The sequence below is a fragment of the Eptesicus fuscus genome, chromosome 24 (genome assembly GCF_027574615.1).
Source record: "Eptesicus fuscus isolate TK198812 chromosome 24, DD_ASM_mEF_20220401, whole genome shotgun sequence".
NCBI classification, from domain to species: Eukaryota; Metazoa; Chordata; class Mammalia; order Chiroptera; family Vespertilionidae; genus Eptesicus; species Eptesicus fuscus.
In genome coordinates, this window is record NC_072496.1 from 17,188,014 (window position 1) to 17,212,472 (window position 24,459).

The 24,459-nt window shown below is 43.6% G+C and overlaps 2 pseudogenes; both read right to left on the reverse strand.

The window, feature by feature from the left end:
- Positions 1 to 938: 938 nt before the first annotated feature.
- Positions 939 to 21,193, reverse strand: LOC114229406 (parafibromin-like; annotated as a pseudogene).
- LOC103303974 (pre-mRNA-splicing factor SLU7-like) lies at positions 12,313 to 13,996 on the reverse strand (annotated as a pseudogene).
- Positions 21,194 to 24,459: the final 3,266 nt, after the last annotated feature.

Sequence of the window (24,459 nt, forward strand, 5' to 3'; positions counted from 1 at the left end):
GGAAATATGATAAGAAATCATGGTTCTATCATTAGATGTCATTGTGAGATTGAAATCACACAAGCCTCTGGAAGGAGAATTCTTCCCCCTCAACCACCACTTCAACAAAATAAAATCCAACGGCCAGTCTTCTTTCCTGGCTCCATCAAAGGAGATTTGACTTCCTGAAGGGTCTTTCCTGTAGGAATTTCAACTATGTGTGTAATAAACACTTCATGTCCTCTTGATTGTTTGTCATCAGGCCTGGACATCTGTACCAAGCTGACCTGATGTCACCTAATCTCAGTGCTATGAGCATGCTAAGTCGATTAATTTCACCTTCAAGATATTTCTTCTCGAGCTTTGGGGTCACAAGACTCTTGTTCCCTCTATCCAGCACACATGTGTCCTGACAGCTGTCTGGGACCCTGAGCTGTGTGGGGCTGAGCTGCAGTGTTGAGGCAGCAGAGCCTCTGGTTGGATTTAAATGACCTGGGTCAGAAGATTTGATGTTTATTATTTGGCCATAAGTGTGTTTGAGAGAGACTCTCTGTGGCTTCTTCATGTGGGAAAGTTGTCTCTCTTTACAACAGTCTTTTCTAACTCAGAGATGTCAGAGGAAGGCACTGAGTCAGGTATCCAGAGAGGTTCCCTGAGGGAAACTGTGACATGAAGAGGAAACCACACAGGGAACCAGCCCATACCTGCAACTTCACCTGATGTTCAAAGACCCTGGGTGCCCCCTGGTGGTTACAACCTTGGCTGCAGGGATATTTGTGTCTGGGCTCACACTGACTTCCTCTCACTTTTGTACAGTGATACACAGCCATGTCCTCAGCTCTCAGACTGTTCATTTTCAGATACAGCATGGTGATGGCATTGTCTCTGGAGATAGTGAATCCGCCCTACACAGATTCTGCATTGTATTTCTGACTTTCATCATTCCATATATCTGCCACCTACTCCTGCTCATTCCCTGGAGCCTGGAAGACCCAGTGCATGCCATAGCTACTGAAGGTCAATCCATCGGCTGCAAAGGAAAGTCTCAGAGACGCCCCAGGCTGCACCAAGTCTCCTCCAGACTCCACCAGCTGTACCTCACACTGGATACCTGCAAACACAAACACATCCTGGTCAGGAAACTCTCACATGTCCACTGTTCCTCGCACTCGTGTTCTCTCACATACTTCGTGTCTCTTATTCTCCATAAATTACTTTTTAAAGAGCCACAAGGAAAACCCAGCTGAGCCCAAAACCCATGGTGAGTTGTCTGTGTTCAGTCCTGATCAGTGAATGAGAATGCCTGGGGATCCCGGGGTTGGGCTCCTATCCCAGAGCTGCAGGGTCAGGGCTGGGCTGGTTTTTATGAGCTGAGGGGGCCCTATTTGCATGTCCTTCTGCTATAAAGGGAGCTCAGGATTGGATTCTTACATAAAGGATATTGTCTCAGAGTGTAACATGTGCTATGGTTCTTGTCTATTTTAATTTCTCCCCACTTCTCGGCTGTGAATTCCCCAGTGTACGCAAGTGCTCCAGGAGACCTGTACAAAGACCCAGGAGAGAAAATTGTCACAAAGAGAAAGAGAGAAGGTTTAAAATGAGAGATGCCTTTGACAATCACCAGTAATGACAACCAAGAGAAATCAACAGACTGATATTCATGTTCATGAGATGGAAGATCCATTTGACACTACTTCCCCTAAAAAGTGATCAGGGGATAACCTAACACTAGAGTGTAATCTTAGAGCCAATGGACCAAGAGTTGGAGGAAAGAGGAGTGTCTGTGTGGGTCCCTTGGGACAGAAACATGAACTATAGAGACAGAGACCGAGCTCCTGGGTCCTATTCCTTCAGGGGAGTTTGGTGCTGGACGTGTAGCAGCTGCACTGCCTGCTTTGTGGTGTTTATTCTCTAGTCTCTGTTGTAGATCCAGTTTCATACATTGGGGTATAGAAGAGAATAATCATGATCAGGTGTGTTTAGGTGATGTTGTTGGTAAAGATCAGGGAGGAATTATGTTTAAGTTTTGGAAATTTGATTATGGAAAATTTCATTACATATCACTGATATGAAATAACAGATATAAGTAAAATCATTATTGATTCCAGCCAGCGTGGCTCAGTGGTTGAGCATTGACCTATGAACCAGGAGATCACAGTCCAATTCCCAGTCAGGGCACATGCCCAGGTTGTGGGCTTGATCCCCAGTGGGGGGTGTACAAGAGCCAGCTGATCAATGGATCTCTCTCATCATTGATGTTTCTCTTTCTCTCATTCTCTCTCTTTGCCCCTTCCTCTTTGAAATCAATAAAACTATTTTAAAAAACTATTATTGACCTGAAGAATATTATTTTTCTCTGTCCATTCTTACAGAATGTGTAAGTCATTCAGATTACCTCCCATTCCTGGAGCTGATGGATCTAATTTCATAGAACCCTGGTCAGCCTTGATGGTTATGCCTTGTATTCACCATCAGGGTCTGTGTCCATAAGGACATGTGACATAGTTCTAACCAGGGAGAAGGAGGGCATGTTGGGCTTTCCTGCTTCATCAGCAGCTCATTTCAGAAGAACCATCTGCTCCCTCTCAAGTTCCTACTCAAGCCTGCATGTGGCCCTTGGCAGTGCTGTCACCACGTTCATACATGATGGGCGTCCCCGAGGACTAGAAGCCCATTCACTGGATGGACCAATGTGCAACATGGGGAAAGCCACCCTGAAGAGGAAGATGAATTATCATGGATGGTAATTGACCACATCTGAGCAGGCACAGCTCCAGGATTGTACCTTCATTGTGTTGTGATTTCCTCAGTGTTTTCCCAGTTCAATTTGTCTCCTTATTCCCTGAAACAGTCACACATAACATCTGGAGTCATTCAGGTAAGAAAGCACTGGCTTGAAAATTAACCCAAGTTCCAGGTTCCAGGTGAGGTCCAAACTACTGTGTCTTGCTTCCCAGAAAGACAGGTGTCATGGCTGAGTTCCAAACAAATTAGCATGTGCGCACACACATTGTCACACACAAACTCCCAGTTCCCAGAAAGGAAACCTGTCCCCATGTTCCTGAGGGGCAGTGAAGGCCCTGACTCTCAGGGGACTGTGATGGCTGGGCCCGGACATGAGGGATATCTAGGTTCTCATCATTTGGGCTGGTGTGTGTCCTTATATGACAGGAATTTGCAGACATGGTTAAGGTGGGAACAAGGGAGCTAAGGGTGTTGACTTGGGGGTTATCCTAACCATCAGGTGGGACATTCCTGTAACCATATGGGTCCCCTTCAGAGGGAAACAGAGCAAATCAGACTAAAAGTTTTGTGATCATTGAAACCAGATGTTGGGATTGGTTTGCACGTCCACCTGAGTAAATGAGAACCAGGAGAGAAACATGAGGTAGGGAAAATGGAGAGCTGTGGTGGGAGGTCGTGGGAAATGATGCTCCTCACCTTGGCCCAGGTGGGCCTGTCAGAGGGGAACATGGGGCAGGTGGGCCTGTCAGAGGGAAACGTGGGGCAGGTGGGCCTGTCAGAGGGAAACGTGGGCCAGATGGGCCTGTCAGAGGGAAATTTGGGGCCAGGTGGGCCTGTGTGGACAGGGGGCCTGAGCTCAGCACACAGGGTCCTGGGCTGCTCTGCGGTCTCTCTTGGTGGGAAGGTTTTCCAAACCCAGGACTAGGAGAGCACTGAGGATGGTCTCCTTACAGAGAAAGAGAAATAGAAAATACAAAGACTTGTGAAGGAGAGTCCTCGTCACTGCCAACATGTCACCTGCAAACAGACAATGTCCCTCCTTCATTGTTGTCAGCAGTGAGAACATGAGAAGGAAGAATCGTCCCTGGAGGGAGCTGAGAGCTTGAAAGTTGGGTAAATGATCTGATAGAGCAGGATATTCAAGTCACCTCAGAAGTCTTGGCCAACTTTCAGTTTGGATTGTATGTATGAAGAGAGGAAGCCCCAGTCCTCAGAGGAAACCCCTGCCCAGCTCCCTCTCACCTTCTTCTGGGGAAGCATCCTGTGCTCCTGGGCCCTCAGCGCCCCCTGCTGACCAGCCCTGGCTCTGCAGGGGAAGGTCCTGCCTGGACTCACAGGGCATTGAGCTCTCAGCATCTCCATCCAGTAGTGGAGGCTGTGTCCTGACCTCAGATTGCTCCCTCAGGGACACCTTGTAGTTTTGATGTCTGTGGAGTGAACTAGCCTTACCGAGCCCCAATGGCTCTGCAGGAAGACCCCAAAACAGTGCTTTATGAGTGCAGCTGGGAGCCCTTCCCTGGAGCTACCAGATACAGGGACACAGCCGTCCCGACCCTCATCCAGAAGATCCTGGGGTCCTGGGGCCTCTTATGTCCTCAGGTTCCTCACGTTGAAGATTCCATCTGCATATCTCAGCTTGTGATCAAATCTCACTGCAGTTCTATTTAATAAATCACACACACACACACACACACACACACACACACACACACACACAGTGATAATTTTCTTTGCCACAAAATCCACATTTACCCCTTTTCCCTGTACATGCCACATGGGAAGGGACCACACGTGTATTCTAGAACTGGGTGTGACTTTCTCTGGAAGCCGATCAAATGCACCCATGATACAAATGCAGATTTGAAGACCAGGCACTGTTGTGTCCGTGTTCTTGCAGGTCCTGTACACCCAGATGTAGGTTAGACCAGGTCAGTCTTGCTCCAGGGAGAATCAGAGGTAGGGCTGGGTCATGCTTTGACTACAGGGTGCGTTGCTGGGAGTCCCCTGGAGACGCCCCTCAGGAAGCAGGGAACACACCTCAGCATGGAGAGGGGTGGAGGCAGCAGCATTGTCAACTGTCAGGTAAGGATGCTCTCCCAGGTCACCTGGTGTGCAGGACAGCAGTGGGCAGATGAGTACCTGCTCCTGGTCACAGAGAGTCATTCTGGGACCTGCCCTCCTAGCATCCACCTGAGACCCTGGGAGAAAGGATTCTGGAGGCTGATTCTCTGGGAAGGGGCCTGTGAGCCCATGATGGGCTAAGACTACAGATGCAGGGATGATCAAAGTGCAGAACAGTTGTGTTTTGTACTAAATCACTTAACTAATATTTACCTAATAATGAGATATCAGAAGAAAGGGATTTTGAATCCCCTGAAGAGATATGACCATGTGTTTTAACAATAAAGGCCAAGGTGAAACTGCAATTATCCCCTGAGTTCACACCTTACAACTCACGGAGCAATTCAGAATCCACATCTTTGAGAACCGCTCCAGTGCAGGACCTCTAACTCAGGATACTCAGAACCATCTAGAAGCTGCAATTCTGGAAGCAGAAGCTGACCCCTGACCTTCTGTACAAGGGGTGGATCAGACAGTGGAAACTTCAGTCAGTGTGAGAACTAGACCCTACTCTCACCCCTGCTTTGTGCCTATTGGCTTGCCCATCATCGCTGGTTGTTGTCCACTGGAATGCGTGAATTCCACCCTTCCCCTTATTATTGCAATTGTTAGGTGGACACAGGAGTCTGACCCCAGGTTTGGTGCTGACTTCTGTCAGCATTCAAGCCTTGCCCTCCCTCCTCCACTTCTGCCCACATCTGGATACATGAGTGAGGAAGCCTGGTGGTCTCTCCTCTGCCCCTGGAGGGGGTCCGTCCACCCCAGCCCCTGCTCAGCACAGGACTCCCATCAGTCCTCACTCCCTGACACAGCTCACCCTGAGCCAGTCCCCCTCCTGGCTCCTTGAGGCCATTGCACCTGCTGGAGACGCCTCCCTGCCTCCCAAGACCCAGATTATGTTAGAGCTGCAGGTCATTTCATCCCCTGGTGTGTGGGCATCCTCAGACTCAGGCTCTGAAGCTGCTGTGGGCGGAGCCCTGCTGTCCTTGCACAGAGCCCACAGCCATCATCTCTGCATGAAGGGGACTGGGCAATGGCCACCCAATGTCCTCTCTTCTCCATCAGGACTGACCAGCTCTTTGCTGCTGAGCTGTCTGTGCCCCAATCATGACTCAGGAGAAGGTCCAGGAGCCAATGTCACATGAAGAGGAAACCCAGCCTCCAATAGGATCCAGGCTGAGTCTCATTCTGAGCCTGTGCCTGGGTTGCCTATGCTGATTGCTGTGACTTGAGCGCCCCCTGGTGCCCCAAGGGCCCCCCTGCAGACCAGCCCTGCTGTTTCCCTCAGGGAGGTTTGTGTCTGAGCTCACACTGACTTCCCCTCACTGGGTGTCTTGCACAGTAATACACTGCCGTGTCCTCGACTGTCAAGCTGGTCAGTGATAATTAAACTTGGCTCTTGGACATGTCTCTGCTGATGCTGAATCGGGATTTCAAAGTTGGGTTATAGTATGTATCTCCAGCACTCCCTATAACGCCAATGCACTCCAGGCCCTTTCCAGGAGCCTGGCGAATCCAGTGTACACCAATGCTCGTTAAGGATAATCCAGAGACAGTGCAGGTGAGGGAGAGGGTCTGCTCTGGCTTCACCAGTCCTGGGCCCAACTCCTGCAGCTGCACCTGGGACAGAACACCTGAGAACAAGAAGCATCAGTCCCTGTCAGTCACGTGCTGTCACCGCCATCCCATGACCCATGACTGACCCCTGAGACCCTCACCTTGGGTGGCTGTCACCAGGCACAGGAGAAGACCCAGCAGTCTCATCTTCTTCTAGACCACAGCTCTGCCTTCCCAGAGACCTCAGCCCTGTGTAAGGGAGAGCTGTGAGCCTGCACAGCCCAGGACAGCATTTACCCTGGAGCATGAACAGAAATTTGCATGTGGGGCAGCCCTTTACTATAGAGGGACTGAGGTCAGACTTCCCTGATCATTCTGGAGCCTGTGTGAGGGAATGTCTTCTGTTGACATCACTCACTAGACAACTCAGGGACAGGAGGCCACATGGGTCATGAGGCTCATTGGATTGATAAAGCATGGCCTAGACTTTCTGAGCATAAAAAGAAATGGTGAACTAATTGAGCAGGTTATACTTTTAACTTCTCAGGCATCTTTCATAAGGATTTAATGAGATTAACTTTTGTTCCCATTGTTTGTGAATCTCAACACTCTAGTGTAGCCACAATTTCCAAATTTATTAAATGTAATTTTATATCAATTTTACCCTTAAGCAAAATATCAAAATAAAGACCAGCCACTGTCCGCATTTTACATATCTTACCTAATAAAACAGTAATATGCAAATTGACCGCACCTTCGCTACACCCAACAGCCATGCCCACCAGCCACGCCCACTAGCCATGCCCATCAGCCAATCAGAAGCAAATATACACTTAAAACCAGCAAAGATGGCGGGGGAGAGAGGGCAGCACCCATGCCAGTGAGATCCACGTCATGATGGTGGACTGGGGCAGGCGGTTAGCGCCGGCAGCCGGCTTACCAGGTCCACCATCACCAATGGCAGACCGGGGCAGGCGGCGTGGGTTAACGCCCGCAGCCGCCTGCCCAGGTCCACGATCACCGATCGCGGACCAGGGCAGCTGCCTGCCCAGGTCCATCACAGATCGCGGACCAGGGCAGCTGCCTGCCCAGGTCCGCCATCACCGATCGCTGACCGGGGCAGGCGGCATGGGTTAACGCCCGCAGCAGCCTGCCCAGGTCCGCCATCACCGATCTCAGACGGGGGCAGGTGGCGTGGGTTAAAGCCCGCAGCCGCCTGCCCAGGTCCACCATCAGGGATCACAGACCAGGGCAGCTGCCTGCCCAGGTCCATCACCGATCTCGGACCAGGGCAGGCGGTGTGGGTTAGCGCCCGCAGCCGCCTGACCAGGCCCCGGATAAGGGCTTCAAGTCAGCCATCGCCAGTGGCAGCTGACTTAAAGCCCCTATCAGGGATCATGGACCAGGGCAGGCAGCGTGGGTTAATGCCTGCAGCAGGCTGCCCAGGTCCCCAATCACAGATCCAGGTGGCGTGGGTTAGCACCCACAGCCATCTGACCAGGTCCACCATCACGGATCACGGACCAGGGCAGGCGGCATGGGTTAGCACCCGCAGTCGCCTGCCCAGGTCCCCGATCGCGGATCCAGGTGGCGTGGGTTAGCACCCACAGCCATCTGACCAGGTCCCCGATAGGGACTTGGAGTCTAGCATAACGAAAAGAATAGTCAGCAAAAGCAGGAGACAAGGTTTCATAAGTTCTCCCCCAGGTCACCACTGTTCTCTTATACATTTTAATTATCCCAGACTTTGCATGATGGGATTTGATTTGAATTATGCCTGATAGAGATTACATGGCATGAATTGTAGGCTCATTCTTTCTTTTTGTGGTTGCCTGACTGAGAAAGGCCTTGGAATGAGAGAAGGCACTTTTATTTTCCTTTTTCATTCTTTAGAGGCTGAGGAATTACAGTTATATGAAGAACTTAGTGAGAGAATGAAAGTCTCATGCTGTATTTTTCTGTAAGTTTTATCATGTGGACTATCAAAAACTTGGTGGGATCCTTTTCAAGAGGTGTTACAAAAATTATGTTGGAATTAACATTCAAGAGTAAAAGGAGAGAAGTGAGTGGTGGGTAAAGGAAAGAACTTTGTCCTAGAAACCAAATAGAAGCCACATAAACTTTCAGATTCTTACTCATTGTGCTTTGGAGGTATTAAAGGATAATTTTTTAAAAAGTTAAAATCATGACTTATAATCTGTATAGATAAAAGGCTAAGTGACCGACATTTGTCCATCCGTCCGACCAACTGGTACATATGATGCACTGGAAATATAAAAATAAACTTTGACTCGCACACGTGCCATACATATAAAGCTCTCGCTGGCGCTAATTTGAATGTTGCATTTGGTGGGAAAGTTCTTTTCAGAGGGGATTTTTGTGTTGCCATGCTATACGATTGGCCATAGTACAAATAAGTTTTAAAGTACTGTAGTGTTTGGGGATGTTTCAGACAGTTGTCTCTTAAAACAAATATGAGATCAGAGGATTCTGCTTATAGTGAATGGTTAGTAAAACTTGGAGATGGCAAACTTGATAGCAGTTTTCATTTAGGAATGGATATTATTGAAATTCCCCATGAAATGATTTTTAATGGATCTATTATTTAAGCCATCTTTGGAAATAGTATATCTATAGATAATATTAAAATATATCTAAACATGCAATTCTTTGTTCAAAAAATGAGCACGTTCAAAAATTAAATGAAGAAATTTTGGATATACTTGATGGAGATTTTCACGCCTATTTAAGTGATGATTCCATTGACTCAACAGATGATGCTGAAAAGGAAAAATTTCCTATTGAATTTCTTAATAGTATTACTCCTTCTGGAATGCCATGTCATAAATTAAAATTGAAAGTGGGTGCAATCATCATGCTATTGAGAAATCTTAATAGTAAATGGGGTCTTTGTAATGATTTATTATCAAATGATTGTAACCTAACATTATCAAAGCTGAAATATTAACAGAATCTGAAGAGGGAGAGATTGTTCTGATTCCAAGAATTGATTTGTCCCCATTTGACACTGGCCAACCATTTAAATTAATTGGAAGATATTTTCCTGTTATGCCAGCATTTGTGATGACTATTAATAAATCACAAGGACAAACTCTAGACAGAGTAGGAATATTCCTACCTGAACCCATTTTTGGACATGGTTATATGTTGCTTTCTCTCTCGCTTTTTTTTAAAGTATTTTTAAAAAATATTTTATTGATTTTTTTTTCAGAGAAGAAGGGAGAGGGATAGATAGTTAGGAACATCGATGAGAGAGAAATATCGATCAGCTGCCTCCTGCACACCTCCTATGGGGGATGTGCCCGCAACCAAGGTCCATGCCCTTGACCGAAATCGAATCTGGAATCTTTCAGTCCACAGGGCGACGCTCTATCCACTGAGCCAAACCAGTTATGGCTGTTGCTTTCTCTTGAGTTCAAAGAGCACGTTACGTTAAGGTTAAAGCTGTAAATACTTTATCTCAAGAGAAATTAGTCAAGCACTCTGAAAGTGTTTTTACTCTTAATGTGGTATACAGGAAGATATTAGAATAAGTTTAATCACTTTATCAATCATTATTTGCATCAATGTTATTTTTATATTACGAGTTTGTTATTGTTATATCATTTTGTTATTGTTATATCATTTTGTTATTGTTTACTTATTAATAAATGTATGTATTATTTTCATATACATTGTACTCATTTCCTTTTATCTCTCACACTTTTATTATAGAGAAAGGGCAAATAGCAATATTAAAATATTTCATCTAATTAATTCCCTTTCAATGTGCACGAATTTCGTGCACCGGGCTACTAGTTAATTTATAATGTTACTTTGATCTGAGAAACTACCTTCCAAACACTGGCTGGTGAGACATTTGTGACTTTTTTTGTTTGTTTAATTTTTAGGAGTTTATTGGAGCCCAAACAAGATCCAACTGCTTCAGCAAATACCAGCTTTGCAGTTTCTTTCCTAGTCATATCTGTTGTAGCAGCTCGGATAGGATGTTTGCTAGGCAATATGGGAGCCACAGGTGCTACATTTGGGACTTGTTGCTGTGTTCAGGCACAAGCCTTTTTTCTCTGACGTTCACAGACTGGAGAATTGCAAAAATATCCTTGGAAAAGGTCTTCGCCATGCTCTGTAGGATAGTTGTTGGTGTCCTCCACACTCTCTCTCTGCTGACAATATCCCGGGTCACATCTACCTCAGCATCCACAAAACTCCTCTGTTTGAGAGCAATTATGTGGTTATCTAAGTCAGTCTTGATGGTAGATCTTTTCTGAGCCAAAATTTAGGCTTGAATTGCAGCATTTTTTCCACTTACATATTCAAAAAAAGACCTAATCTGTCCAGTCTGCAGAATCCCTTTTTTGTGACCCTCCAAGCAGGCAGACCATCTCTCTTTATCACAGCTCACACACTCTTTTTTTATTGTAAATTATAAATATTTAATAACAGTAGATAAATAAGATACAAAATAAACGCCAGTCTCAGATTTATGGTGAACTATCCTATTTAAAGTAGGAATATGAAAACATAAACTTTTGACATTCTTGAAGTGGGTAAGAATTAGATCTATTTGCATTGTTGTTTTAATTTCATACCAGTCTGATCTAGATGCCATGCAGATATCCATAGTACTTGAAAATTCAATTCAGTTACTCACCCACCAGAATTATTTCCAAGATGCTAACTTAATGCAGTATCCTAGTGGATTTTGGTAGCTCAGAAAATCCAGCGAGCTGTTAAAAGTCAATATTCTCATGTCAAAGGTTTTTAACTAGTTTTTTCACAGACCCTCTTCTATCTGTCTGTATTATTTATACAGTGTTCTTAGAAGAGGCTGGAGGATCATGGCAATTGCAGTTCTGAGTAGTCCTACATGCTATCCTTATAATTTTTTTAAGAAACTGTCAACTTTAGGTTTTGCTTTTGCAAATTTTACAAAGTGACACCTGCTGGATACAAACATTTGGTACAAGGGAATTTTACAAGCTTTTAAAATCAAATTTAGTGTTCATGATTGTTACATAAAGGCATTCACAATTAAAACAAAAATATAGCATCACAAACAATATCCGCTATGATAAAGGAAAGGATATCTGTGTCTAAACGCTCATGTCCAAAATGGTAAAAGAACTAACACTGATTGGTCAACTCTGATTTAAGAATGACAAAACAGTTTTTTGTGTTTTTTTTTTCCATTCACAGGCTTAACACATTTAGTTCTGGGTGTAAGACACAGGGAAATATTTTAAAAATAAAAATTTTATAAATGAGTAAAAAACTGAATTATTACCATGGAGGATAAAGTTATTCACATGTTCTACAAATTTCCTTTCAGATAGATTTTTTAGCTGCAAACCAGAAGAGCCTTAGAAGGCAAAAGAAAATGACTATAAAATAACAATTATAGTTATTACTAATTAGAAAAATCTGAAGCCCTAGTTTTGAGAATAAGTAATTAATCTACCTTTAAAATGTCAAACACTAGATAAAGGGACATAAAATTGAAAAAAATAAAGTTTAAGACTTAACTATTGAGTGGGAGATGATGATGATGATGATGATGATGACGATGAGAGAGAGAGAGAGAGAGAGAGAGAGAGAGAGAGAGAGAGAGAGAGAGAGAGATTGAGCAAACCAGCCAGGGTTTCTTTCCATATCACTAATATAAAATTGGAAATAAAAGTCTTAATTTGCTTTTAATGTACCTCCTCTTTGTTTTCTTCTATTTCTTCAGCGTGGAAAGGAATGCATTTACTATTAGACTTCTGGAAGCTTTATTAAAGTCAGGCAGCAAGATGAGCAGACACTGACTTTTCCATCTACAATCATTGGCAAGAAGCTGAAAAAATATAGCGTCAGCTGTGTTTATCATGAGTGACTGTCTACAACCAGTTATTACTGTCCAAGGAAAGAGGCCATGGGGTCATCCTGCCTCTGATGCTTCGTTCTATTGGCCTCCATTTCCTCCTGGGTGGGTCCCCAAGTTTCATATAGGTTAGTATAAGGCCGCTTCCTTTCATCAAACTTCATGAGCTCCTAGACATGAAGCAGGACTCCTCTGCATTCAGTGCCTTTTTCAATTTTTCATGTTTCTTTTCTTCATCATCACTATCTGAGCTGTTCTTTCAATGTTTCTTCTTCTGTCTCTTCTTTTAGTTTTTCCTGATGCAACTCCATGAGAGTTTAATTTTTTTTTCACGGGTTCTTCTCCAGTTATATCATTTACAATATGTTCCTCTGAAATCGCAATCTCCTTCCCAGCTTCTCCAGTGCAATAGGAGTATTTGAAAAAAGTGTGACAGCATTTGTACCCCCATCGGCCTTCTTTCCAATAAGACTCCCAGATATGCGTGTCATTGTGGATCTTCATATCCTCCTCATATCTGGAGTAGGTGACAGCCCGCTCCTGTCCTTTAATGAATGTCCCATGCCTTGAGTACTCCACATAGTCTTCCATCTGAGCAAGAAGCAATTCATCTAGAGGTGCATCCAAATGTTCTTAGCCAACATACTTTTCCAGAATGCTTTCTTTCTGCTGTTCTTTGGAGTCTTCTTTTTCGACCTTTAAGGACTTACACAATTGCTCTAATTTGGTAGGATCGGCCTGCAGATGCACTTCAGGTCCCTTATCATAGGCTTCCCATGCAAACAACTGTGTCTGAGCCATTGAAATGGTGTCACCTGTATATCTAACAAAGTTGTCTCCAGCAGAGCTCACTTTACCTGGAATCTTCCCTGTATTGACATAGGGATTTTCTCTCGTTGCTCTAGTTTTGGGATCATAGTAAGCATAATTTGGATCTAAATTCCACAAATATTTTGCAATGTCTTCTCGAGTCCTGAGATTCCAAACAGTAATCTGTCTCTTAGAATCAAAGTTCTGTCCAGGCATGTCAATATCATCTGCATATTTATCTTCATCCTCATCCTCACTGTTATGATTTTTTTCCATTTTAGAATTGGGTTCCTCTTCTCCCACGAGAATTAGTCAGTTCCACTAATTTTCCTGAAGCTAATTCTTCCTGGAGTTTCTGGGCTTTCAGTGTTCCTTTTGCCAGATCAACTTTGGCATATTCTTCTACAATTTCCTAGTATTCTCCTGGATTTTAGCCATTCCACTGATCCCTCTTCTCATCATAATCAAACATCAGCTGAGGCTGGACATGTTCATCTGGAGCTATGTCAGTTCCTGTAAATTTTGTTCCAACTTGCCTAAGTCTCTCAAGGCAGTCTTTCTTTTTGTGTGTCATGGCCCCACAGTTTTCACATGCTCCTTTGCAGTAGTTAGTAGTTGTGGAATTCTTTTTAGATCTTTTTGATGGATCAATATACCATGGCACTGACGCAACATACTGAAGAATGTGAGGGTTGATGTCTTTTCCTTCTTCATCAACTTCTGCAGAAGCATTATCCAGTTTCCACTATTCTTCTAGCTCTTTCTTCTTTCTTCAGTCCTCTCTGGTCATCTTCTTTGTTTCCTCCAAACCCATTTATTTGGTCCCTACTAGGGAGGCGGCATTAACTGTATCCACACCTGCAGCCACCACTGTTAATGGCCTCCTCCAGTCCTGTCACAGCAGACCCCCAAACCACTAGGCAGAAACAAAGCCAATAGTTAATGTTCAAGGCTCACACAGTCTTCTCCTCAATTTGTTGTTTCTTTGCTCCTGCTAAAACTTCAACTGCAGCTCATTTGACTTGAGTAGGTCGCTGAAGACCTATTTCTACAGGGGCACTTCAGTCTATACTTGCCGACTTTCATGCTTTACCACTGAGATATCCAAATACCTCTTTCAGTCAGGCCTTCTAATCACAGGAATATTTTCAGAGGCTGCGTGTCAGGCATAAACAGGATGATAAAGGTGCACATTATTAAGTAGAAATAAGATACAATCCAACATGTGGTACTCCCTGGGTTGGCCTTTCTTTCCAGTCCCCCACACCACATAGTTGGTCTTCACCTTCTTGGGCCAAGAGAGCTTGTCGCCAAAGATGACTTTGTCCCCCTTCACCAAGATCTCCTCCTTCTGGATGTTGTACTGTCACAGGACACTGAGCACATCTGTTATCTTCCACCTCCTCACCACCACCACCACCACCACCAGCACCCCCGCCCCCACCCCGCACAACGGTGCCCTTGCCTCCTATCCTACCTCTGACCCTGACTGTGCCTGCCACCTTGCTAGCTGGGCCATTGGTGCTGCCCCCACCACCACCACCACCACTATTGCTGACTATGACCTGCACCCACTCTGCAGTTTCTGTCATACATTTGAAATTAAGGAGGATATATAAAAATGATTACATGAAGTTGGGAGAAAATAAGACAGGGATTGGATTATAAGGTTTTGTGCTTTCTTAAGAGTGGTTGCTTCCGATTTAAATTAGCCTGAAAACTTGACTACTATTTTACTGTCAAATTTAATACTCTAACAACCATCTTATTTTTCTCTGTAAATATTGGTGGAAAGGATTATTTGCCTTCTTGAATAGGCCCTGAGCATTCCTGGTACTAGGCTGGATTTAGGTATTGAATCCCACTTCCCCACACCATGAGTACAAGACAACTCAAACAAGTCTTGTTGCAGTGAGAGGGCAGCTGCTGTAGGCCAAGTCTCTGTCTGTTACCTGGGTTTTGATTTGAGCTGGGCATGGGAAGCTAAGCAGCCATAGGGTCAGGAGACCTCCCTCAGCAAGGGTGAGGGTTTAGGCACATGCAAAGTTGGGGGGGGGGTGAAGGTCTGTGCCCCACCTCTGTTGACCCCCAAGTTCTCGCCTGATGGCCCCTCTGCGACTGTGCCTGTCTTAGGTTGTTCCTTCCCTGAGGAATCTTACCCATCTCTGGCTAACCAGCCATCCTCCGGGGCCAACCAGGGTGATGTGAGGTTCAGTTCTGTCTCCTTGGTAGGCTATGCCCCCGTGGCCTCCACACCCAGCACCTGCCTTGGGATCCCCTCGCCTGCTGGCAGGTCTCCAGCACTGATCACATATCTTGTGAAACCCAGGTTTCTTCTCCAGGAAAGGCCCAGCTCACCCCACTGGGCGAGAGACAGATCCATGGTACCAGCCATCAAGAGGCTTCAACCTCGACATGAACTGAAAGCTCATGCAACAGCTGTGGACAATTGGACTGTGAGAAGAGGGTCCTTCTTGGCCAAAAGGACAAGAGGGGCCAATATAGAATGTTCAGGTGCCTTCCCAGGGGTCCCTCTACACAGTGGAAGTGATTAAATCCTTTCATGTCCTTTATAAATTGCTGCCAGACATTCAAAGAATTAGTGTGTAAGTTTGTTTGGGATAATTGTACATTATACTGTTGTAATTCTAAAATATCTAGATATGTGTTATCTTTGTCTCCAAACACCAAAAGATGATTTTTTATTGATACCCAAGGGTGTGAGGTACTATTTTAGGTAATGGGGGTAACACAAATCTGGGAAAAATTATAATGACATTGTAGAATAATATCATGTAAGGATATTCTATGCTCTAGGCCATGGCAATTCCATTTCAAACTGGCTGCCAATTTCTTTTTGTATAGACAAGGTCTTAGTTACATTTTCTACACCTCTCCCAGGAACAAGTAGTGATAGTCCATTCCTTTGGTGTCCACACAAGCCAAAAACCTCTCTTTGATTTTACATACAAAGGAGCAATGGTTTGATTTTGTGTCATACAAAAGGGAAGCTTGTGGAGACCCCTGTGCAATTATACTTCCTTGCCCCACTCATGGTCCTCCTGGATGACCAAGGTGTTTGGTATTATTGGTGACTACATTAGGAAGGGGTTCAGCCCATGTAAGGGCTCTTACCCATGAAGGGTCAGGAACATAAGTCCAAAATACTTCCCCATTTGTCCCAGGTAATCTTACCATACAGCTGATGACTGCTAGCATGGAAAGAAAGATGTTCTCAGGCATCCTTGGGGTTCTGGTTACCTCACAATTTCTTTTTATTTATTTATTTATTATTTTTTAATTATTATTATTATTATTACTTTATATGTGTCCTTATTCCCCCATTACCCCCCATCTCCAATTCGTGCCCCACCCCCCTGTTGTCTGTGTCAATTGATTAGGCTCATTGCATGTACACAAGTCACTTGGTTGATCACTCCCCCTTTCTCCCACCAACCCCCTCCTTCCCTGAGGTTTGAGGTTCTGATCGACGTTTCTCAGTATCTGGATCTGTTCTTGTTCATCAATCTATGCCATTCATTATATTCCACAAATGAGTGAGATCATGTGACAGTAAAATAGTAGACAAGTTTTCAGGCTAATTTAAATTGGCTAATTGAAATAAGCGGATATTCTGGAAAAAATCAATGGTATTGGACAAAAAAGCTGTTCCTAAAGTGTTAACTAAACTTTTTATTGGTAGTTCATCTCATGATAAAATTGCATAACATGTAATGAACCTAAAGCAGTCATATTTTAGTGCAAAAAATTAAAATTTAAACGCTATCAAGATTACATTATAAAATTTCCAAAAGCCTCCCAATATTTAAATAAAAAGGGGGGATAGTAGAAGAATATCATGCAAGGAAAAATATCCTGTAAGTAAATAACATCTAGAAAATTTGTACTTTAGAAAATTAACTTTCATTTGTAATGCTAACAGAAAGACACACATGTAAAACATACATGGTGTCAAAACAAGCCAAAGGAAAATAGTTTGGGCAAAAATGAAAAAGAATTGCAAGTCAAATTTATAGAAAAGATTCCTTTATTAACTTTGGTCGAGAATATGTTTGTATATTTTCAGAAAACAACTCTAAGACCATGTGGATTCCTGCAACAGAGAGGAATTGACAGGACTTCTCCAGCCATGAAGACAGAAGAGAAACAGTCCAGAGATGGAAGATGCTGACGATGCCTTGCCATACTAGCAGTCAGCAGCTGTGCGTCCCTGCAGGTTGCCCAGGACCAAACCAGAGAGGGTTGGACCTGCATTACCACCATTTGTTCACCATCCAGAACTGAAATATCATTGCTTACATGTACACACAAGGAACTGTTTGACATAGAAATTGGGATTCAAAAGAACTGTTGGCCCAGAAAGAAACTCACTATAGACTGATTCATTCATTTGCCTCTCAGCATAACCATTATTGCTTGCCTCATTTTAGGTTCTTATAAGTATATTTCTAGTATCACATGAGCTCACTCATCTAGGGGAAATAATGACAACATAGACTGATCAACAAGAACAGACCCAGAAACAAGGAGGAATGGATCAGACTGTTGGACCTCAGAGGGAAGGTAGGGGAGGGTGGGCATAAGGGAGAGAGATCAACCAAAGGACTTGTGTGCATGCATATGAGCCTAACCAGTGGTCACGGACAACAGGGGGGTGGGGGCATGCGTGGGGAGGGGTTTGGGATGGGAATGGGGGGGATGAGTACAAATATGTGATACCTTAATCAATAAAGTAATTTTTTAAAAAAAAGAGTGGTTGCTTCCAAGGAGTCTGAAAGAAAGAGGATTACTCTGGCATTTCAAAAGTGTGTTACATGCACAAGAACAATGAACAGGGCTTGCTTAAGGCAAAGATAAATATTTCCCTACAGATATAGGCCTGGGGCATGACTGTCCACCTAGACCTGACCACTTGGGAATTTGTGATTAGATTGCCCTGTGTGGTTACTTTCTATAGAACTCCCTTCCCACCCACACTTTGAACCAATACAGCTCCCAACCTCTGCTAGGGGCTATGCTTGCTTTGAGACATGCCTCCAATACTCTGGCAGGCCATTTACCACTTTACCAGACCTTTCACTCCTGCTTACAGAGCCTCAGATCAGCTAGAGACAAGAAATTCTCAGTCAACTTGGTCTTTGCTGAACACGCACACAACTCTGGGAGTGTGTGTAGCCTTTTAGGTTTTCAGAAATATGCTGTAGCTTTTCCAAACCCGTTTTAGACATGTCATTTCCCAGCTTTTTCTTCTGAAGTTTTTGGTCAGCTTGTTATTCACACCAATTATTTACATGTCAAACCATGTTATATAATTATTGTAGCTGGTTGATCTTTCTCTTGCTGCCTTTAAGATTATCTCTTTGTCCTTACTTTTTTTGGCATTTTAATTATGATGTATCTTGGCATGGGCCTATTTGGGTTCTTCTTGTTTGGGGTTCTATGTGCCTCTGAACTTGTGCGACTTTTTCCTTTACCAGGTTAGGGAAGTTTTCAGCCATTATTTCTTCAAACACCTTCTCTATGCCTTTCTCCCTGTCTGCCTCTTCTGGCACACTTGCTATTCTAATATTGCTACGTTTCACATTGTCCCACAGCTCCCTTAAGCTGTCCTCCTGTGTGTGTTTTTTTAATTGTTTTTTATTTTGATTCTCTGATAGAGTGATATCTTCAACTCTGTCTTCTAATTCACTGATTTTATCCTCAGCTTCCCTAATCTGCTGTGTATTCCTGCCGGTGTGTTCTTTATTTGTGTTATGTCTTTCTTTATCTCAGACTGTTCTTTTCTCATAGTTACTATATCTTTTTTTCATGCTGTTGAGCATTTTTACCATCATTACTCTGAAATCTATTTCAGATAAATTTCTTACCTCTGCTTCATTTATCTCTTTTTCTGGAGAATTCTCTAGTTTTTTCAATTGAAGGTTGTTTCTTTGTCTGGCTATCTGTTTGGGTTTGTGACTACGTATTAGGTAGGTCCTTTACACCTCTCAATCTCTAGTGCAGGGCAGTGTTAAAGGCTGCTACTGACTAATTAGATCAGGCACATACTCAAAGCCTCCAGAGACCACCTCTGGCTACAGACTGTAGGATACTGACTTGAATTGACCCCAAGACAAACATCCTCAAGTGTGGTGAGAGGTGTTTCCCCCCCTCCCCCCAATAGTGTGGGGAAGCTGCTTATGCATGTAGGCTAATTCTTATTTTTAATCTCTTAACTGTCATTGGGACAAGGTGTTTTCCAGTAGGGTGTGTTGACTGTCTTCCTCCCAGGCAAGGCAAATGTCTATGTGGGGAAGATGTCCTCTGCTGCTTGAGGGAATAACTCAGCCCAGGAAACTTGGAATGTTTCCCTTTTGAGCTCTATCTCCCAAGACCTCAGTCCTGGCTTCTGCTCTCAGAGCTCCAGTCCATTTCACCCTCCCTGTACTGAAGCACCAGGTGGGTGGCTCTACATGGAGTTTAGTGTGTTGGCCCTTTAAGAGGGTGCCTGAATTTTCAACTGTTACTCTCTGGAAGACAGCACCCTACTGCGTTTCACAGCCAGATGTTATGAGGGTAACCTCCTCAGTTTTGGTGCTCTCTATTTGGTGGCCTGGGTTGGGGATTAGATCCCAAAGTTCTTAGTGGCAACCTCCCACAGCTGAGATAACTCTTCAAGACTTCAGTTGCTGTCTGTGGGTGCCTGGACAGCCCTTTCACACCTCCACCCCTCCTACCAGATTCTATGAGATCTCCACTTTCAGTCCTTGGGTATCAGGGTTATCTTCTGCAAATTTTCCTTTGACTATTCAGGAAGTTTTTTTTCTGTATTTTAGTCATAATATCAGTTTGTTCCTGGGAGCATGACTGTGCAGCATGCACTTACTCTGCTGACTTTTTTTTATCTCCCCACATTTGTAGCTCTTTATGTTGGAAATTGTGTGACTGTGTCTATAGCTTCTTGTGCAAAGTATCTGATATGCAAGCCCATGGCCTATGGAAGAGACCCCAAACTAATTACATGAGAGAAAATAATGGCTTTAAGTGTAGATGAGACACAAAATAAAAGCAGTGATCATGAATCTGTACAACTAAGAATCATTCATATGTTGAAATGATGATAGAAGGAGTTTTACTTGTTTTCTCAGTCTAGTGTTATCAGAGGGATCCAGAGGGAGATGAGTGAAGAGAATTCCTTCCATAGAATTTCTCACAGGAAACGACACTTCAACCTATGGAGGAATACCTCACTCCTTTCCCTTCCTGTGGAAGGTCAATGTAGTCACAGGGTACCAGGCTCTCCCAAAAACATATAACATCATTAATGTGTAATTTATATATTCTCATATCAGACATATGACACAGAAATCTATTCTTTATATTTATGTTTGTGTTTTCAGTTGCTGAATGGAATCTTTGGCCGGACAGAAGTCTTTGGTTTAAACTAAATCTAATTTAATGATATGTTCTTTAATGGGCTTTATTTTGGGTGATTTTATGACGAACTCTCCAGAAAATCCTGAGCCTCAACTGCCCATGTGGATTGGCTACAGTAGCCACAGGGACTGGAGCAGGTGGAACCAGAGCAGAGTGATGCTGAGAAACTACCCATAAATATGGACATGACTGTGGAACTGTGTAAGGAGAGGAAGCTGCACTTATTTTGAACCACAAGAAAGAAATATGCCTGATGTTCATGGACAGAGAGTTACTGGATAAATGGGTTTAAAGCCTCCTCCAGTGAAGGCCCAGAAGTCAGTACAGGGCATGATAGAGACAGCTGAATAATAATTATAAGGAGTTTGTTAGAAATAGAAATGTTAAAGATTCTGCAGGTAGGGATCAAGAGATATAAGGAACATGTCATTTCAAACTAGTGGGAAGGGGATCCCTTTTTTCCTACATGAACATTCTCATATTGTCTGTTCTAGAAGGTAACACCTTCCCAGGTTCAGGGGATCTGCACTTGGACAACCTGGAGATATTACTGATTTGGTGAGCCCTGAATCACCTGAATTGGGACCTAATTCATTGGGGTCCCAATTATGAAATATCGCAACAATTACAAGGAAAAGTGGACAACACTCACCTAGGAGCCATGGTGATAGTGTGCCTGTATGAGGAGCTGTCATTTAATTGGATAAGACCCATTCTCAGTCCATTGCCATCATCTCAATCATCATGATCATCATCATAATCATCATCACTATCATCACTATTTATTTACTTATAATCATTCTTCTCACTTTCTATAGACATGATGCTTGTCTACACACAATGACTTTATATAGGAAAAGAAAGCAGGCATCTCTTCTTTTGATGTCATTGGAAAATTGAAATCCCATAGGTTCAACTCTATGTTGACATAAGGCCTTCTAAAAACTGTTAATCTTGAATTAACTAAAGACTCTGGCCAAGACATTGGACTATGACTTCTGCCCAAATTTATCATCACCATCACCACCTTCATCACCATCATCATTATGATCTCATTTTTAATCATCATCCTCATTTGCATACTTATTATTCTTCTCATTTTCTGTAGACCTGATTTTCAAACACACATACATAATGACATTTTATGTAATGTTTGTTCATTTTTTATAGTTGTTAAGTAAAATAGGTTGTCATACTCTATTTCAATTTTTGTTTGACTGCTGATAACTGATGGCTTACTCTTGCCTCGTCTCCATTTGCCACACGGAAGAAATCATGGTTTTGCCATTAGATGCCATTGTGAGTTTGAAACCACACAAGCCCCTGGAATCAGAATCCCTCCCCATTCCCCATCAGCTCAATAAAACAAATTCCCCAAGCCAGCCTCCTTTCCTGGCTCCATTAAAGCAGGTCTGACTTGCTGAAGGGCCTTTCCTGTGCTTCTCAGAGGTTTCAACTACCTGCATAATAAAAATTCCATGTCCCCTTGGGGTGAGTGTTTGTCATCAGTCTGGACATCTGCACCAAGCTTGCCCTGATATCACCTACTCTCAGTGCTATGATTTTGGTAAGTCAATGTTCTTCACCATCAGGGTCCTTCTTCTCTAGCTTTGGGATCTCATGTTTCGGGTGTCCCCTGTCCAGGACACTCATGTCCTGATGGCTGGCTGACCCATAGCTGTGTGGGGCTGAGCTGCAGTGTTGAGTCCACAGAGCCTCTGGTTAGATTTTGGGGACCTTGGTCAGAAGATTTGATGTTTATTATTTGGGCACCAGAGTGTCTGAAAGAGACTTTCTGCCATTGGCCCAGCTGAGAAAGTTGCCTCTGTTTACAACATACTTTCTAACTCAGAGACATCAGAGGTAAGTGCAGAATCAGGAATACAGAGAGATTCCCTGAGGGAAACTGTGACATGAAGGGGAAACCACACAGGAAACCAGCCCAAACCTTCAGCTGCACCTGCTACTGGGATGGTCCTTGTGTTCAGGGACCCTGAGCGCCCCCTCGTGGTCATAGCTCCTCCCTCAGGGAGGTTTGTGTCTGAGCTCACACAGACATTCCCCTTGCCCTGGCCAGCGGGGTCTTCTAACGAGGGTACCGAGGCGGCGCACCTAAGAGAATGAGAGACAGACAAGGGACGCAGAAGAATGGAGGCAGGACAAAAGGGTTTCTGATCAAGCCTCGAAATTTTATTCTTACAATGTTCCTTATATGTGGTTTCTAGAAGGGGAGATGCCTAGGAGGGGTGGGGGCTGAATGGGTCATGTGGACTTAGATAATTGACTAAAGTCGTAAAGGGTGCTGACTATAGATAAAGGGTGTGGCGGTTGAAGGGCAGCTACAGAAGGAATGCTTTGTCCTCAGGCAAGAGGAAGTGGGCCTAGTTTCCATGAGTTTCTGTTTCAGTAACTTACTGAAGTAAGGTCAGAGTTAATCCTTTGACCAACTCTTGGCTCCTGACATCCCCTCACTGTGTTTGCTGCACAGTAATAAACAGCTGTGTCCGTGGCTCTCAGGCTGTTCATTTGCAGATGCAGCGTCTTCTTGGCGTTGTCTCTGGAGATGGTGAATTGGCCCTTTACAGATGGTGATTGGCACAGTTTGTGGTACCACCATTAATATTAATTATAGTCACCCAGTCAAGTCCCTTCCCTGAAGCCCAGTGGACCCAGATTATATGGCAGCTACTGAAGGTGAATCCAGAGGCTGCACAGGAGAGTCTCAGAGACCCTCCATGTGGCTCCATGCCTCCCCCAGATTTCACAAGCTGTACCTCACACTGGACACCTGCAAACTCACGCATCCACTGTTTCTCTCACTCATATCCACTCATATACTCAATGTCTCTTGTTCTCCATGAATTACCTCTTAAAATAGCAACAAGGAAACAAGTTGTAGAGTTAGATAATTTATTACCAGCTTTTCTTGTTTGAGGTAGGCCTATAGTATTATGAACTACACTCTAAGGACTGCTCTCACTGTTTCCCATAGATTTTGGATTGCTGTGTTTACATTGTCATTTGTTTTCAGAATGTTTGTTTTTATTTCTTCTTTGATCGCTTTGGTATCCCATTCATTGTTTAATAACATGCTATTTGGCCTCCAAGTGTTTGATTTTTTTATTTTTATTGTAGTTTATTTATAATATTATGCCATTGTTATCTGAGAAGATGCTTGATATGATTTCAATCATATTGAATTTGAAGAGACTTTGCCTCTATCCAAATATGTGATCTAGCTTTGAAAATGTCTCATCTGCACTTGAGAAAAATATATATTCTGAAGCTTTGGGGGAAATGTTCTGAAGATGTCTATTAAGTCCATCTGATCTATTGAGTCATTTGGGATTGCTGTTTCTTTGCTGATTTTTTGTCTACAGGATTTACTGAGTGATGTCAATTGGATATTAAAATCCCCTACAAAGAGTGTATTGCTGTCTATCTCTCCTTTGATATCTTCCAGAATTTTTTTAATGTATTTGGGTGCTCCTGCATTAGATGCATATATATTTACCAGAGTTATATGCACTTTATGTACCAATCTTTTTAGTATTATGAAGTGGCCTGTAGAAAGATGCAGGAGAGAAAATTGTCAAACAAAGGAAAATAGAAAGGCTTACAATTAGAGATGCCTTTGACAGTTACCAATCTTGACAACCAAGAAAATTCAACCCTCACAAATTCACAAATCGACTAAGTAAAAGTGCAAGAAGTTCATGCTCAGGAATCAGGAAGATCCATCCTACACTATTTCCTCTAAAATGTTTTAGAAGATAAACTAAGAACAGAGTGTGAACCTAGAGCCAGTGGAGTAAGTGCTGGGGGAGACTGGATTGTCTGTGTGGGTCCCTGGGCACCAGAAGCATGAACTATAGAGACACAGACAGAGATCCCAGGTCCTATTCCTTCAGGGGTTTTTGGTACTGAAG